General features: G+C 43.6%; 1 long non-coding RNA gene across 1 annotated transcript; it reads left to right on the forward strand.

The window, feature by feature from the left end:
* Nucleotides 1-686: 686 nt before the first annotated feature.
* On the forward strand, nucleotides 687-16,332 carry LOC144532412 (uncharacterized). Its single transcript, XR_013503348.1, has 5 exons — nucleotides 687-1,297; nucleotides 12,710-12,768; nucleotides 13,466-13,666; nucleotides 13,882-13,964; nucleotides 16,035-16,332. It is a non-coding gene; the product is annotated as an uncharacterized LOC144532412 (long non-coding RNA).

Consider the following 16,332-nt stretch of genomic DNA (forward strand, 5'->3'; position numbering starts at 1 on the left):
GTTTTCATATGGTGTTTTGGATGTTTTTGAAGTTAGCAGTACGGCAATCATGCTAATGAATACAATTATTTTGTCATCAGATGTCTTAGTTATAACACGATTGAGCTAGCAAAGCAGTTTTCTGTTTATATGTATACTAAACAGGGAGGGACCCATCTGCTAACAATAGGGGCCAAGATTGAGAGAGCTACATGGAGCTACATGGATAAATATGCACCAAACAAGCCACTTTGAAATTTTGCTCTACTCATGAATACAAAAGTTGGGTGACCCTTACCCGTAGACAAAAAAAAAATTGGATGACCCTCCCCTCAACAAAGAATAAAAAGACATGACCCTCCCCTATTTTCCTCCGGTGGTCCATTCCATAAATACCGAACAGTCCCTAAGTTACTCCATTGGCACTTCCCTAGTCCATTTAGACATTTTCTGAAATAAATAAATTTGGACTAAATATTATTTAAATATAATATATATAAATATTTAAATATTCTTTTGCAGTGATGCTGAATGCACTTTACAATCTGTTTTTAATTACTAGGTCCTACAAATATTTAAGGCTAAAGGCCCAATATCAGTGCCATGAGAAATGTGTATGTACATGAGTAAAGATAGTTTCGCTTTTAAATGTTTTTCTAAAATAAATTCTGGATGAAAAAATACACACAGAGAAGAGCATTGTCACAAACATTTATTATTTTTCCCAAAACGTTAAAACAGCCACTGACGAAAAAGGAGAGCTGTCTAATATCAGTCACCAGGGGAACATCAGCATCATCTCCAGATAAACACACAGTATTATGACTACAACAACAACCCCAACAACAAACACTGGAGTAGCCTTCAGCGAGGAGCCATGGCCCCTCCCCTGCATCCCCCTTCTGTTCATCTAAAAGTCCACCTGAAAACTTCAATGTGCCTCACTAAAACACAGCCAAAGGGCTTCGGTGGTGTTTTCAGCTAGGCACCTACAACTACCTCTGTCACTTTACCTCTCGCTTTTACTCCACTGAGATAATGTCTTCACTGCCTCGGGGGATGATCTCTAGGATGAACCCTACAGATAAAAGAGAGCAGTGCAATGACAGGTGGAAAAAAAGAAGAGCAAACAAGACTTGGCGGGGAGTTTTTAGTGGTAGCAGCTTAACAAAAGGCCCACAGCAACGTAGATCCCTCCCTCCTATGGCATGGAGGAGCTCTGTCTGCGTCTGTGCTCCTGTGCAGACTAGCTCCACTTTAACTACGGGCTAGGAGGGAGGAACGCTGGGCAGGGTGTGTCGGCTTACCATGGGAGCAGGTGAGCAGACTGCACTCAGAGGTGGAGGGGGGGGAGTTAGAGCAGGTGGTGTAGTGCCCCTGGCTCGGCCGTGGCAGCCAGGTTGACATGACAACGCCACTGACAAAATCACACAGACATGTAGTGTAGCCAGTCACTTTTTCAACAGGAGAGACAAAGGCCTGCCACGTGAATGTAGAGGGCTGACATTGTCCAAATATGTCCTTTTAGATCTCCTCTGAATATAACCATCTGCCCTTCTGTGTTACAGGCGAGTGCCTTTTTCTTGTGGGTCTTTCTCAGAAACACATGTAATATTTGTGTTGCCACGGGTACACTTTGCTTTAATATTTGTCAGTGGTGGAAGAAGTATTCTTTACTTAAGTATCAATACCACACTGTTAAAATACTCCACAAGTAAAAGTGTTACCTAAGTAAAAGAACAGAAGTCTTATCAGCAAAATCTACTTAAAGTATCAAAAGTGAAAGAATGTATTTTGCAGAAAATCTGCCCCTGTGATATTATTATATATGACTTTATATTAAAAAGCATTATTGCAAAAGGAGAATTTTATTGTTATTGTTTTACTTCATACACTGTTAGTTAGTTTAGTCCAGTGGGTCCCAACCTAGGGGTCGACTAGATAAATCTGAGGGGTTGTGTCGTGATTAATAACAATATAATAAACTTTATTTGTTTAGCACTTTTCATTACAAAGTTACAGTGTTCTGCTTCACATATTTTAATAGTTTTTTTTTCTACTTTGGACAAAACCTTCCCTTTTGGGGGGAAACATTGGATAATTTTAGTGGGACTCCAACAATTGTCTAAATTGTTTCGAAGAGAAATGTCTCTATGGTGGAATTACTAAAAACCCAAGGAAAATAAATGAAAAAATAAAAAAACATAATGCATTTAAAAGGAGCCCCAACTAGACACAAGCCAAAATGGTTGGGAATCACTTGTTTACTATTTAACAATGTGTCGTATTTCATAAACTTATCTAATGTTTTATCTCAATGTTAAAACTAACCGAAGTGTTAAAAAATTGTAGAGGAGTTAAAAGTAAAATGTTTCCCTTCCGACATTTTTACACATATAAGAACATATACTATATTTTTCAAGCCAATGCTTCCCTCTTGGTCACTTCACGAGACATTTTTTTTCCCCCGAAGGTTGTCCCAGATATCCGGCAATGTTTGATCTAGGCCAGCTCCACGGCAGGGTAGCCAAGGGGAAACCAAGGAGCCAAGTTAACTGGTTCATGTCACTCATCAACTTATTTGAACAGATATAGGTTGCATTTACTTTACTTTATAAGGCAGCTACTTCCAGTTTTTAGTTAAAAAGGCTTCATGGCCTGTTTTCAGTAACACATTCTTGCATCCCGGAATGATGTTTCTGACACTAAGCAGCTTACTTTATATATAATGTGTGTATATATATATATATATATATATATATATATATTCATTTACATTCAGTTTTCCATTGCGTTTGCCAGGTCAAGAAAGCAGAAGAGAGTGAAGTTCAGGCAGGGGCTAAACAAAGCAGCCGCTGTCATAAGCCATCAAGTTCTAATAAGGCATAACCTAGTCCTGGGTGGGCGAGGGAAGCCGCTGTTTTTCTGCTATTTCCATTTATAGACTGCACCAACGAGCCCCTTGGGAGATTGCTCGCCATGACTCATGTCTCCAGTGCTTCTTGTCCAGACTGCACTCTCTCTCTCCTTCATCATCCCTGAGCACCGCTGCCTATTTTTGTCCTGTAACTTGCTTTGTGTTTATCTCAGCTTCCTTATTTTCATTATTATTTGCTCTGCATTTCTCTGCCTGTGCTTGCATTCATGCAAGATAAAGCCTTGTAAGCCTCGACAGAGCGCGTGAAAAAAAGAAAAAGAGGGAATCAATGAGAGGAGTGAAGCACGAGGGTCAGACCAGCCACCGTAGCAGATGATGAAAGCGATAAGCTGACTGAATCAGTCCCATGTAAACAGTAGCTACAGTACAGACGGCGGCCATTTCCCAGAACTGTTGTTGTGGTGAAACGGCAGCGTCAATATGGGGGAATGTCTCTGTCTGCCTTTCCCAGCACAGCAGCCTGCAGGCTTTTCACTATCACGTGGTCTGCTTGTCCTCTCTCACCCCTTCCTCCCCCCTCTCTTTGGTTATATTCAAGTCACGGCACCCCCCCTGCCCCCCGCGCCCACCCCCCACCCCCACCCCTCTCTTCCTCCACCCTATACCCGCCCCACCCCTCTGTGCTCTGTCAGGTCACCCGCCTTGTTTGTTCAGATGGAACAGAAGAGGAAATGAAAGCTCTGAGCCCACTGTTAACCCATTCCTGGGACTTTGCTTCACTATTGTGTGCATTCCTGCTGTTTTTTCACCTCGCTGTTTCCATGCTTTGAGGCTGATTCGTATCTATATTAGGAGGCAAAAACCACGTTAGTTCTTTTCTAGTATGGTATGTGGAAAAAAATAACCTGCACAGAGGAAAAGAGCTAAAAATACATACAAATCTCAGCTGCTCCAAATACGATACAGTGACAGAGCTGCACCACAGTCGAAGATAATAGCCGTGGTCTACTTAATGTGTAGCTTGGGATATTTATGCATGTATGACTTCACAGGGAAATATGCTGTGTCAGATGAAGCTAGAATTAAAATTAATCTCTCATTGTTTGTAAAGATTCACACTTTCTCAAATGCATATTACCTGCTGTGTTTGTACACTGTTATGATGTGTTTGTGTGTGAGTGGGTGCATATTGAGCTTGTGCTCATGCTCAGGTTTATCCCCCAGTCTGCCACGTTCTTGCTTGGTTACTATGCAACCAGGTCAGAACAACATGGACACCACAGTAGCTGAATGGCCATTTTGGGTAAAAGCACTCTGCAATAATAAACAGCTTCTGGCACTGAGAAGTTGTTTTCCAGCAGCAGATCGGTGCCAAAATACAGAATTAACTGGAATACCATTTACTGCTGTGGAAAAACATCAGCCGTCCAAACCCACATACCTACCGAGGCTTTGAACAGCTTGTAATCCCTCAGCAGCTAGATGGCTCTCAGAAACACGCCAGCTCAGGCTGCTGCCAAAGAAATTACTGCGCAGTTATGGTGTTACGTTCGTATAAACTAAAGTGTTCTCTCCTCACTCTGTCGGAGAGAGTCTTGCAGGGGACAGAAAAGTAATTACGAGAGCTTAAATGGTCGTTGTTTTTTTTTTTATCTCAACTCAGACACAGCTGGCTATTGTGTTTGCAAGGAGATGTCTTTACATGGAAAAGATAAACCTTAGAAGCATAAAACAGCTGCCTTGGATTTTTACAATGTTGGAGCAGGAATTCTTTATGCTTATTTTGAAGTGGTGCCAAAGATATTTGGAGCGATTCAACTGAACTTTACCCTCTCTCAGAGGAAAGGAAGAGAAACAGAGACTGTTGCTGCCAGAATCTGTGAGGCTCAAATTAATTCAGAATTAGACAAAGTGAGGCTGTACGGTCAAACATTACCATCTAATTTCTTCACGTGTTTGATCTTAAAACACCAGTTATGTTCTGCCAATTCTCTCTTATTGACTTGAATTAGTGAAAGCACATGTGAGTACAGCCTGTGCAAACTGTCAAGGCTACGCTTTGTGCTGAGTTGTGACTATAAGGGCCGTGCTGTGTTAGCCTCGCGTTGACATGTCATCATCACGGCCTCCATTACCACTATGCCAGGTTTCTTGGAATCGCTGGGAACATGACTATTTTCCCTGGCGGCGAGCCACGTTAAACAGATCCGTCACAGAGTGTGTTTTGTAATTGAATCAAATAAACAGGATAAGCTGGCCAGTAAACAGTGGAAGGAGGGCAGGGCGTCGCTGGAGATCTCAGGCGTCTCAGGTGCTGTACCACCCACACCATTGAGGTAGAAGGTTTGTGTAGGTCATCCACCCTGCTGTCAGTTGTTATTTGCTTTCCTGTCTGAAATGAAGTAGATCTAGAGACAGGGGCTCTTAGCTTAGCTTAGCACTAACGACTAGTGGCCAAGTTCTCTCCACAAATATGCTAAGAAACCACAAATAGTTGTTTTTTCCATTTCTGTTTGTGTATGGGTTAAACAAATGAGATACAACAGTACAGAACAGTTACAGTATACTGTAGATGCTAGAATTTCTCCACAATTGTAGGCAATTTAGTTTGGCTCACTTTAGTTAGCTTAAAACAGTACCATAGCATGATTAGCTGCTCTTTTTCAGATTGCTGTTTACCCCAGTACACATATTTTAGAGGGACTATCAGAGAGGATGTGAGATGTGAGTTCCAGTTAAGCTAATTACAGTGTATTTTGCTCTAAGCCTGAGTCAGATCTTTGAAATTGTTGGTGAGTATTTTGAATTTAACCACTGGTTGTTACAGTCAAGTCTCTGTCAGAGTCTAATTTGGATCTCCTTATTGTTGTTTTGAAGTGCCAGATACACATTTTTAGTTAGTCGAGAGTATTGAACAAGAGGCTTGAGAAGTGAAATCCTGTGATCCTACTGGACAGAATGGAAGGGGTCAGAGGTCATGATCCAGCCTAAGGACACAGAGAAGGTCCTCTTTGTGACTTGTAGATAAATACATGATGGTATTGTGCGCTGTGTTGTATCCAGGCAGGACTTCAATCTGCAGCCGTTCCTCCCCCTCTGTGATCAGTGGGCCTGGGCTGTTGTGACTAGCCCAGTCTGACAGATAGACCATGATGAGAGTCAAGGCTGAAAGCCAGGCTCTGTGACTGCAAGGCCAGGCCAGGCCAGGGATGACGCAGGTCCAAGGAAACAGAGAGCCCTGTGGACAGCCCTGGCCCCGGCCCTGGGGCCCCCCAGCCCCTCCTGTGCCTCGGAGCACTTCCTGCCTCTGTCATTCTACCAGCAAATCCAATCCCTGATCAAAGGCCAAGGAGAAAAAAGGGGAAGAGAAGAGAGAGGAGACAGAGAAGTGAAAAGGGCGAAGGAGATTGACGTGCGTGTTGGGGGGGAAAAGGGAGAAAACAACAAACCGCTCTTTATCTTCCGGGGGAGGCAGCTGCTCTGGCCGGGGCACCTGTGTGCCTGCTGCCTCCCAGGCCGACGCCAAGCTCCGCCCTAGTGCCCGCCAGTGCCAGACCCATGAAAAGTTTCCATGGCAACACCACAGGCCCACAGTCTGAAATAAACAACCTTTCAACCTCATCTGAGGAGGGTAACCTTTAGATGATCTGTGGCCAGGCTGAGGTTGAGCTGGCACCACCGACATGACTAATTACTCCTCTGCCAGGTTCACATTGTACCTATTTTATGTGTAAATATATTTGTTGTTTGTGGAGAATTAGAATTAGAATGGCTCAATTTCTGAAGGTAAAAGAGCATACTCACCTGTTCCCTCGACTGCCCGAGGCAACACAGAAATCCTGCAGGACCAAGGCAGCACCATTGTTTCAGTGCAATTACCCAGGCCAGATTAAAAATCAACTATCATTGAGCAGATGTCCTGGCGCTTTTCCCCTGCACAGGGCCGTGGTGGGGAATCTTATTACATCTCACCAGGCGGGGTACGGACAGTAGAACCCTTTCCTTAGGATTGGATATGTCTTCTCTGTTTAGAGTCTACACACACACACACACACACACACACACACACACACACACACACACACACACATGCTAACCGGTGTAGAGGACAAGGCTTGTGGTTCTAAGCAGAAGTGACATCCCATTCATTTGAGCTGGTCAGGGTCTGATGTCCCCCATCTTATCTTACAAGGCTTAGCGCTGTGAAATGACGTTGGCCCGGCTCCAGCAAAGACCAGTGCAGTGGCTAGCATCCCTGAAGCTGGCTCACTCTCACCGCACACACACAGCAACCTAAGCTCGGCTGTCTGGCTGCAGCTTAATACTGTGTTATGGTTAAATGCCGCCATTCAGTATCATTTCACAGCTGTTAATGTTCCGAAGCGGTCACTGTCTGTCATTACTAAAAATACCCCTGACAAGAGCTCACTAATTGATGTCAAATGTGAAGCTGAACTTGTCAAGTAATATGAGCTGATTGCTTCATTGCTGATTGGTGCTATGAAATTGGACAAGTGCACTTTAAATGTTAACTTGATCATGTCTGCATTATGAATATAAAACAGGCTGAGGGCTCACTTGTGTAAAAAATGTTTTACCCCAAATCCCCAATCGAATTTGCCTAAATACGTTCTCTGGTTTGTTTTCTCAGCTCTTGTTGTTAGTGATCACTTGCCGGCAGTGATGCAGCAGGATGAGAAGACGGTTGCCATGGTGAACACACTCACAGGAGTAAGAATCCTTTGTGTGCAGGACCTGTGACATAATTGCCTTGATTAATTTTCTTGTTAGGAACAATAAAAGATGTGCAAATATAAACAAACAGACAAACAAATCATTTCTTTAAGGCAACGCAGATAGAAAGAGGATTCAGGCCCACGCAGAGAGCATAATAAACACAATCACATTGACTAACTGCATGGATGGCCATACATCCACCACCAGTGTGTGAACATCTTATCGAGTAGATTGTGAATCAGCACATGAAACAAAACTATTAGAAACAGACAAAAATGTATTGTGTTCAATTATCACCAGTATCACACCATGTTGTTTTACTTTGAGGTAACAAATGAAATCCTGTCAGCGCGGCAGTACTTTCGCTTCCACGTCAGTAGTTTTATTCGTCCGGCTTGTCCGCATCTATTCTTTTGAAGGTTTTACTCTTACATCCCCCTTCATTTAATCTCGCCCGTCATGACAGCAGCGCTCCTGTCCCTGTGTTTCCATGTAGGGCGGGTTCACAGGGAGAAGTGTGGGAGGGTGGGTGATTGATACTGGCGGGCCGGCAGCTCTGGTACAGCGTGGAGCACTGAGCATGCGGCGCCGCGAGATGATAGAGGTGGCTTATGATAAACGAATAGGTGATGAAACAAGGCCTTTGAAGGGAAACTATTTCTGTTCCTACCTCAAGGGTTCATTGTTTACTTTTTTGCTTTTGTGTTTCCACTGAGGCCAAAAACTATTTTTAAATGGGTCTAGAGCCCTGAGGAATAATGAGGATTTCTCATTTGGTCCTTCACCTCTAACATTTCTTACCAAACTTAAAGTAAAAACTCTGGGAAAGATGTTCAAATAAAAACATCAAACCCAGCTTTACTCATTTGAACATCACCGACAACACTGTTTGGCTTCATAACATCCTCTTGATTGCTGAATAAATCTGCCTGGGCATTGCTTGTACTCTACTCTACGTGGTCCATTAATATTCCAATCATCTCTTATATCAGATAAAGGGGAGAGACAGACTCCTCTTCATCTCTAAAAACACCAGCTGTGAAGAGCCGTGAGACATCCACACACGCACATAGAGCTGTAAACAGAGCACTGCAGACACATTAATAAATTCATACATGCAGGCAAACTTATATAATTGAGGAGTTTTTAGGCAGCGGCATCAATTTTGCATGGCGTTCTTCCTGCATGATTCACAACGTGCACAGACTCTTGTTGTTTCCTTAAAAGAATCAAATCGAGGCACACTATTGGAAAAGATATCACCTCCCGCAGTCAGGTGGGTGTTGACATGCTGCTGGCACCCCCAACAGTCCCTCCTTTCATCCCACTCATCTCCCCGTCCTCCTGCCAACCCTTCATTCCTCATAGCCTCTCTGTCACTCACGCTCCACACTACCCTTACCCCCCCAACCAAACTTGAGAATTGCATCGAAGCAGTAGTTTTACCCCGTGCCCCTGGGCTTTGCTGGTCTTCGCTTCTCTAAAGCGATTAGTCACTCAGGCATCGAGTGGACCAAGAGTCTGGAAGCTTCTGATAGAGGACCGCTCGCAGCCCGAGTGACAAACTCAAGGACGTTTTAGTGTTGTTGTTGCTGCTTGTTGCAATTGTTTATGTGGAGGGCTGCGTGAGAGTGTCCAGCTCCTGGGGGCCGAGTCGAGGCAGTGAGCCATGGTAATTACATGCCACTCGTCACAGCGTTTTCTCTCTCTCTGCCCTGACCATCGCCAGCAAAAAGCTAACAGCTTGTGTGTTATCTTCGTAATGATTCACCCAACTCAGTTCACATGGACACAGCACTCTCCTGTCTCCCTGCACACAAACCCTCACCCCATGCTCTTGAATTCACCCGCTGCACACAGCTACATTTAAATGCATGGACACACGGCCTTGTACATGCAGCTCAGTGTCACAAATACTGGGCTCCATTTCCCTTTCCCTGAATTTTGATGTTCTGCACTCCAGGCCTCAGTGTTATATTTAGGATCAGCTAGACAAATCTGAAATACAACCCCATTCACATGCATCTTATCACACACAGGGTAAATTGGTAAGGTTGCTGAGCAATAAAGTGGGTTACCTTGTTTCCCAGGAAACAACTAAATCCAATTAAAGGAGCCCATGAACCATAGCAACATGTGGTAAACACAGCATGGCACCGCCGCAAGGTTGTTATTCAATCATCAGAAGTAAAACAAACAATTACTTCAGAATGACCCTAATGCAGGAACAAATGAGAATTTATGCATGAGGAAGCGTGGGTTGGAAATGGAAGTGATCCATCCCTCATGTACGTCGACAAGAGACTGCTCGAGCTCCTTATTCACAAGAATAATGATAATACTGATGAGACAAGCATTGTGGGGATTTTTATTATTTTGCTGTCTAAATGTCTTTCATGTTCAGGACAAAGCATTTCCAGTGGTTTTGCATTTCAAAGAGAATCCGCTGTATTGTTGTTATTAGGATTGATGGAGGTATGTTACCAATGCTAATTAATCGATGCTAATTGTGTGGTTTAATAAATTCTAATCAAAGGGGCGGCTTCTTAGAGTTGATTCATTTTCCATAATGCCTCATTTATTTCTGTTTTATGATTTATTTTTTAAATGTTAAGGAGATCATAACTTCTGTGGGAGGACTGCTGCCTGCAGGTGGATGTACAATGCTCCAACTATGGCTGAGTAAGAGTTACATCTGGATACATCTGGATAATTAGCTGATAGGAATTCATACATACATGCCCTTCTCTTATATTACACCTTCAATATAGATCAGCTATACAGACGGATGTGTATTCTCGCCACACGCTGTGGTGGCGATGAGGGATCCATATGAATAGGATTCATTGTAATTTTATGGAGGAATCACATTTCAAAGCTTGCTCAATCTCCCAGTTGCTATGGCAACAGTCTAACAGAGTTGGGGTTAGATGAATGGCTGGATGGTTGGACGGACAGACTAATGCAGGGATCATTGATCCATACTGCAGATGTTATTTATCCCCCTGCGCTTATTAAACATTTATAAGCAGTATGTACACATTTTATAAATGGTAAATAACACACTTTAATGTAGTTGCAAACAAATAGACATTTTTAAGCTTAGAATATTTCTTTTACATCTTTCTGGATTTGCATTATGAAAATGTATTAATTGATTTTATACTGCTTATAAATGGTTAAGTGTATTGATTTTTTTTGCAGTATTTTTCTCATGTTTTAGTTGAATTATATAACACATATAAAGGTGCTGAGGCAATTGGGGGGGGGGGGGATTAAACTTAGAAACAAATAAAAATAATAATAATTGGTGAAGCAATGTCTTGAGAAACTGCTGCACACTCATGACTTCATGAAGCCCTGTACATATTTCTCTTTTTGGCTGATAGCATTGCTAGTGTGTTAGCAGCCAGATGGCCTGTGTGCATCTACAGCTGACTCACAGTAACTGATAGCGAAGGATTTGCTCTTCACTGCAGACTGTTAATCATACTATTCTGAGCGGCGGTCAGGCGTTTCTCCTTTCCCCTGATATACGGCGTTTAGCAGAATGGCAGCGAGATAATTAAATCCCGTGTTGCAGAAATGTTGCACAGAGAAAGAGATTGCCTGTGTGCAGCCAAGCTGATGCTGGATGTGATTGAGTCGTCCTTGTGATTGGAACCAAGCCTCCCCCCATCTCCTCTCTTCCCTCGTCTTGAGACTGGATGTGGCTTGTAACCATAGCGACAGCTGGTCTTGTTACCTGCTTAGAGGGGGAAGGAGGGAAACTCGTGACTTCGAAGCTTGGGTTACTAGCAACTGCGGATGGAGGGAGCGAGGTCGAGTGAGGGGGAAGGGGGGACTTCACACAAAGACCATACTGTTCTCTGCACATCCATTCACTGCTGCTCGAGCAGCCAGTGAGGGAAACAAGATCAATGGCATGAAGTAGCTGATTAGAGTAACTCAATATTACGACTTCAGTTTCCAGAGATGCTTTTAGAGCAGCCATATCAGGCCCTCTGTCCATCCCTCATGTAAGCAGACAGAATCATTGGCAAGCTCCACACACACCATGAATTAACTCCTAGACATAGGATCGACTTCATCGCTCCCAACGGGGATCTTAGTGACACATATTTAACTTAGACTCATGCTACAATCACATAGCTTACACTGAAAGGGAGCAACATAGTTGAATGTGCAGTTTTCATTAATTGCAACGCACAGAAATGACTAGGTGTCACGGCCGTCAAAAAACCCATCTTTGAATTGCTGTAAAAACCTACGTTTTCTCTCATTAGGTTCACTAATCTGTCACTCACCCTTTTGTGGCTCGGCGGTATGTACCTCACCCTGACTAGTCTGACTTCAAGGCCCTTCAGTCTTTATTTACACACAGACTTATTATTGAGTGGCTGCTTTACACAGAGAAGTAATTAATTTTTGACCAATGATGTGCCAGTTGCTTGACAACAGCAATTACATCTTAATGAGTGAAACGCTTAATGTCAAATGATTGAGATGCAGCTGGATTGATGCTTAATAGCTTTTAAGCCCTTAGAAAAGCCAATAGCGACAACATGCGCAGACTTAAATACACATTTTCAACTTCAAACATAATCTTGTAGGGTGTGATTTATGCGGGGGCACTGAAGTCTGTGCTCAGTGAGTTATGCATTTTTACAAGGATGATATATATGATTGAAGAGCAATATTTAAAACCTGAAGACTGAAGGGCAGCAGACAGTGGTAAATCTTTAAAGAGACAACTTTCAGAGTTTCTTTAACACATGCAAGTGAGGCTGTCAGAGGCTCATCTTTTGTTTTCCATGTGGTTTACTTTCAGCAGAGTGAGGTAAAGTCAACACTGAAACTGTACATTCACTCAGAGCTGAGCAGCTGCACAAATGGCCTCAGGTTTCCCCGAGAAGCAGGCCAACGCATTCCACAGACACATCAATGGGAGTTGTTGTTATGATGGAGCAGGGCTGGCAGTGGCCAGATTTGGAAGGACTGTTGCCATGGATACCACTCGAAGGGCCAAAAGCAGCTGTAGACAGTCAGCTGATGCCCTTTGGGTAAATCCTTTCAAACATGATTTGCTTACTTCTTTATTTATTTCTCTTTCAGCCAAGAGAAAGACCCACACGACGCACAGATCGCCTCCATTTTGTATCCAGTGAGAGGACGTAGGTGGAAACCTGCAATACACTATACTATTTTAACTAAACAAATCATACATCAAAATGTAAAATGCTCACACTCAAAAATATGATGCATCACTATAGAGCTGTCAGGATCAGCAACTATTTTTTATAAGAAATTAATCGTTTGAGTCACTTTTCAAGCAAAACTGTCAAACATTTGCTGGTCCCAGCTTCTTAAATGTGACTAGTTTCTGTTTGTCTCTTTATCATATCAATGTAAATTGAATATCTTTGGGGGTTTGACTTGTTGGTCATACAACACAACACATTTGAAGATGTCACCTTGGGTTATTTTCATAATTTTCTCATATTTTAGAGACAAAACATTCAATTGATATTCTTCAATAGGTCCTGAGCATGTGTGTGTGTGTGTGTGTGTGTGTGTGTGTGTGTGTGTGTGTGTGTGTGCGTGCGTGCGTGCGTGCGTGCATGTGTGTGTGTGTGTGTGTGTGTGTGTGTGTGTGTGTGTGTGTATTTCAGGCCTGTGTGTAGTGATTTCAAACAAAGTGTAAATTGTAATTTCCCCAATGGGGATCAATAAAAAGATTATTAAACATTAAATGATTAAATTAAATTAAATTGGAGAGGCCCTCTGTTTCTGAGCCCACTTCCTTGTGTTACACTCCATGTTAATGTATTCAGTCACATGTTGTATGTTATACGTGTCGTCTCTGGACAGGCCGCCGTCTGTGTGTGAGCAGCGGTGAATTGGACCTGTTTGAACAGATAATGCGGCCCAGCACGTCAAGGAGGACAATGGGATCTTTTCTGTTCCGGAAGAGAGTTTGTAACACTATCTGCAGATTAAATGGAGCGAGACAAAGAGTCAGGGGATCGTCATGTATCACCACTGCCACTATCCTGCAGGAGACAACAGTGGGTGTGTGTCATCGCTCAGTCTCCAGTTGCTGTTTTGTGCCAGTCATGAATGATATTCTTACACCATCTGATCTGACTATTATAAGAGAATATCATGCTACAACCAAGATAAGGATGACGCTGTACAGCCACACAACTTGGTTTCACATCAGCTAATTATACAAACAAAGTCTGAATGTTGGGCAGTTGACTTTAGTAATCCTCATTTGCTTACAGCTGGCGGAGCTCAGGTCAGGGAAGCTGAGACAAACATTACCTGCCGTCATCTCTGTTTACTCTTCAAACAGCCTGGGAAACAGGTTTGTCTGTGCATCACTAAAGTATTCTTTAACTATAGTTTGAAATGACAGTTAACTTCATACAAGTTTCATGAAAATGTCTAATAAATTATTTAATATAAATTCAAACATCACCACAAAACATATGATCACTTCATGGCCTGAAGGTGAAATTTTAAAGACATATTAACCTGCAGTGAAAAGGCTGAGGTGGGGGTTTGTGTGTGCATGATGGCGTTTGTTTACACTGCAAGTAATCCGGCTCGCCTTACCTTGCTCTACCAGTCATCGTGGGAAAGAATGCAGCTCCTCTACTGTACTTGTTTTCCTTTGTGTCGGAGGTGGGGCCGGGTCATAATGTGAAGCTTTGTCACCGCTTCTCATGACAGTCATGCCTCCCAGGTTTCACCTTTCCGTGTTGATACTGTAACTGTGGGGAAAGACTCCAAACAAACTGGAATTACCTAATTTGCCTTGGGAGGTTCACAGCGTTCAGCCGTGGTTTAACTTTACATTCATCATTGTGCTCTGAAACCATCATTAGTGTGAAAGATGATTCCGATGGAGCTCGTCCAGCTTGTCTCTCAGTAATAGAAATGATTAGGATCTTATTGCTATAACGTTATTAGAAAACAATTGTAATGTTGTAAAGTGTTAATGATGTAGATCATTGCACTGTGCCAAACAAAAAAAACTTAGCACATAAAGTTGGTAATCCTGTTGGATCAACAGCACTTTTACAATGATTTCCTGCATTTTCAGTTGCAGCATTCATTAACATGACACAGAATTAATAGCTGAAGCCCAGAATACAAATTCAAATATGCACTAGTGCTTTCGCAACTTCAGTTCTCTTCTGCACACATCAGCAAAAGGCCTCATAAGGGTAAATGCTGACCACTTGGCCGAGGTTTGGTGGGGCTTCGCCACATTTGGGCCCATTTAAAGCAATGTTTCCCAGCAGTCAGCAGCTGCTTTCCATCCAGTGGCATTTTCCTTGTCTACCCCCCTAGCCAGCCCCCACCCCCCTCCTCCACCACCACCACCAACCCCTCTTTCTTCACGTCAAACTTGGCAGGCAAGTTTACACTCTGATTTTCAAAGCCGCCCTGTTCTCTGTCAAATGTTGCGTGGCAACATCAAACGCTCTGCCGGACAGAGCCTTCCTGGGATTCCAGCGTGGTGGGCGGATAATTGGAGGCAGGCCTCAGCGGATCTGGCAGATGTGTGATGAGTTTTTACTGGAGCTGTTTTTTTCTTCTTCTTTTTGGAGTGGTGTGTGTATGTGCATGGGGTGGGGTGAGAGACGGGTTTTAGAGGGAAAACATAAGGGCTTTCTTTGTTGTCGTCCCCTTCACCCTCCCTAAAGCTGGCCACAGGGGCGTCTTATTGGCCCACTGGCCATGTAAGGACTGAGTGTGGCAGTAAACATTGCATACAGACACGATATCTGAACCCAGCATGTGGAATTTGATGTCTTAGGTCTGACTCACAAAGCCAATAAGCCTCCAAACATTTCCATATGTCCTTTCCTTCGTTTTCTCTGTTTCACTTTTTCTGGAAGCTAAGTTGCTTTTGCAAGAAACACCCAGATAATTACTGGGCACCCTTGTCTGGGGGTTGACCGCAAGTTTGGATGAAGGTCACTGCAGTTGCTGTCAAACATATAGTGATTACAAAGACACTCAGGAATCCCCAAGCCCCCACCACCACCACCTTTCCCTCCACCCGCTCACCCCACTGTAAAAGCAGGAATGCTGGATTTGGATTCTTAGTTTTCCTGTCCATCCATCATTGAGCAAGCATAACAGGGACGCAGACCAGCACCTCCCAAGCCAAGGGTGGGCTTCCACTGAAAGTGCAAGAGGCCAGGGCTCAGTGGAGGGCTGGGGAGAGGGAAGAGAGGATGGGGGAGGTTGTTGTTTGGCTCGGGAAATTGTTAGACAGAGAGGGAAATGGACAAAGGAAAAAAAGACATACAGACAGAGTTCCAAGAAAAAAAAAGAATGAAACACAGCCCTCCCATGTTTTAGTAAAGTCCCTTGGGCTCATGCAGACAGTATTAAGTTTCATTTTTTTCTTTTTACACAGGAAGGCGGTGCAGATGTTCCTGAGAGCAGGCCTGCGGTTTCCCTGTTTTCCTTTTGCTAGTCTGTTCCCGGCTCTCCAGCGTTGCCAAGGCGCTCCCTTACTCGGTGCTGGCGTTTTTGTTTTTCCTGAGAGTGGGGCTCCGACAGGAGGGTCATCTCCAGGCCAGCTCTAAATGAGAAATAGTTGGCCGGCTGCCCTGGCGGCCGCTCAAATCCGCCCTTTTGAAAAGATTACTGTGCTGCTGCCGCTGCCGCCGCCTCCTGTGGGGCATGCCAGATCTGCTGAGGGGAGAGGAATG

The sequence above is a fragment of the Sander vitreus genome, chromosome 17 (assembly GCF_031162955.1).
Source record: "Sander vitreus isolate 19-12246 chromosome 17, sanVit1, whole genome shotgun sequence".
NCBI classification, from domain to species: Eukaryota; Metazoa; Chordata; class Actinopteri; order Perciformes; family Percidae; genus Sander; species Sander vitreus.